Here is a 2,666-nt window from a genome sequence, read left to right on the forward strand (position 1 = left end):
CCCCGACGATAGCCCGCCTCCCGCCCCCCGTTTATGGTAATCACGCACGCATTTGCATGTTAATGACAATATTTGTCTTAAAGCGGAGGTTGCGCCGGGGACGGTGCAGGTGGGGGGGCCTCGGCCGGCCGGTGGGGGCCTGCGGTTTCCATGGGAGCGCCTGCTGCTGGCTGGCTCCTCGGGCGGGGAGGGGGAGGCTGGAGCAGGCTGAGCTCAGAGGCGTGCGATCCGGGGTGTGAGCGCCAGCCCAGGGAGGCGGCCGGCAGGCCCGGAGGGTGCGCCCAGGCGGCGATTGGTCAGCGGTTGGGGGCTGGGGCGAGCCACCAGGGCCGGCTGACTGAGTTCGCATGGAAGGGACCCTCTCCAGGCACACCCCTCTGTCCCTTCCTTGGTAGCAGACTGTCCTGAGACCCCGTGAGCTTCAGACTGTGCCGCGGTCCCGGCTGCCACACCTGTGGGGAGCTGGCCATCGGGGACTGACCAAGGGCTGGCTGGGCACTGAACACTGAGTGGTAGCCATCTACACAGCCAGTATTAACCGAGGGCATGCTGTGTTCGGGGAGGAACTGACAGCAACCCCTCCCCAAGCCTCTCCTCTCACCAGACCCCAGCCTATTTGGGGGGAAGGGAGCTGAGGAGTCAGGGGTGTGATCATGGAAACACACCCCAGAAGGGACAGTAAGTGGAAACCAGGAGGGCTTCCTGGAGGAGGCGGTCAGTGCAGGAAAGCAGTTGAAGACGAGGCTGATTTCTCTGTGTCTTACCAGCTGTGTGACCTGGAGCTGGCATCTTAGTCTCGCCTCACCTCAGGGAGGCCTCCTACCCCAGAAGGAGTGGGGGGCGAGAACAAAGATGGTAGCAGAGTTCTTGGCATGGGCCGGGCACATGCGGGCTACGCCGAGGCGTGAAGGCTGAGAGGAGTGGCCAACAGGGGCAGGTGCCCCTGGTGTGCAAAGGCTGGGAGGGGAGCCAGCTCCCGGAACCTTGGCTGGCCCTGGAAGGAAGTGGGGGGTTTGGGGAGCCCAGCGCCCCATCTCCTGGGCTCATCTCTCAGGGCTCTTAGCAGCTGTGCCCCGGGGGCTAGACTCGGAGCGTGGCTCTGAGACAGGCGTGAGCTTCTCTGTGACCTCGCAGGTGAGGCCCGGGCCGTGGGAGCCCCGCAGGACCGCACTTCTCACCCCTCCTGTGTCGTCCCGCCGTGCATCCACCCACCTGCTCATTCCTGCATGCCTGCACCTGCCCACTCATCCCTCCATCCCTCTTCCACCCACCTGCTCATTCCTGCATGCACGCACCCGCCCACTCATCCCTCCATCCCGCGTCCACCCACCTGCTCATTCCTGCATGCCCGCACCCGCCCACTCATCCCTCCATCCCGCGCCCACCCACCCATTCATTCATTCCTGTGCCCCCACCCATTCATTCATTCATTCATTCCTGCGCCCCCCACCCATTCATTCATTCATTCATTCCTGCGCCCCCCACCCATTCATTCATTTATTCATTCCTGTGTCCATCCACCCATTCATTCATTCCTGTGCCCGCCCACCCATTCATTCATTCATTCATTCATTCATTCATTCATCCCTGCGTCCATCCACCCATTCACTCATTCATCCCTGCGTCCATCCACCCACTCATCCCTTCCTGCATTCATTCACTCATGTGTTCATCTACCCACTCATTCCAGCATGTCTCCATCCATCCATTTATTCATTAAGCCACGCATCCATCCGTCCACCCTTCCATCTCTCATGCATGCATTCATGCATTCATTCAGGCATACAGCCAGCTCTTCGTCCATGCATGCATCCATCCACTCATGCATTCATCCATATGTTCATCCACACACTCATTCATGCATTCATCCATCCATGCACTCACTCCTTCACACATTTATTCATCGTGCGTTCATCCATCCACTCATTCCTTCACACACCCACGAATTCATTCATGCATTCATTTATTCATGTGTTCACCCACCCACTCATTTCTTCACTCATCTATCCATTTATTCATTAATTCATGCATGCATGCATGCATCCATCCTTCCATCCATCCTTCCATCCATTCACTCATGCACACATCCATCCTTCCATCCACCCATCCATCCTTCCATCCTTCCATCCATTCACTCATGCACACATCCATCCATTCGTCCATTTACTCATTAATGCATGCATCCACCCACCCATCCACCCATCCATCCACCCACCCATCCACCCATCCATCCATCCATCCTTCCATCCATCCACCCATCTATCCATCCATCCATCCATCCATCCATCCATCCTTCCATCCATCCATCCATCCATCCATCCATCCATCCATCTACCCACCCACCCATCCATCCATCCATCCTTCCATCCATCCATCCTTCCATCCTTCCATCCATTCACTCATGCACACATCCATCCATTTTGGCATGCATTCGTCCACCTATTCATTCATGCACCCATGCATCCGTCCATTCATTTATTCATACAGCGAGCACTTCCTCAATGACCTTGGGGTCCTCAGCACGAGCGGTCTGAGGCCAGGCTGGACCTCCACGCTTGCAGTCACAGTGATCAGGCTTGGGTCAGAGGATGGGACGTAGGGCTAACGGGACCAGATAAGGACCTGGGGAGGGGGCCAGGGCATGCAGGGCAAAGCTGTCAGGGAGG

This window comes from Tupaia chinensis, unplaced genomic scaffold (genome assembly GCF_000334495.1).
Source record: "Tupaia chinensis unplaced genomic scaffold, TupChi_1.0 Scaffold149964_2, whole genome shotgun sequence".
Classification (NCBI taxonomy): domain Eukaryota; kingdom Metazoa; phylum Chordata; class Mammalia; order Scandentia; family Tupaiidae; genus Tupaia; species Tupaia belangeri.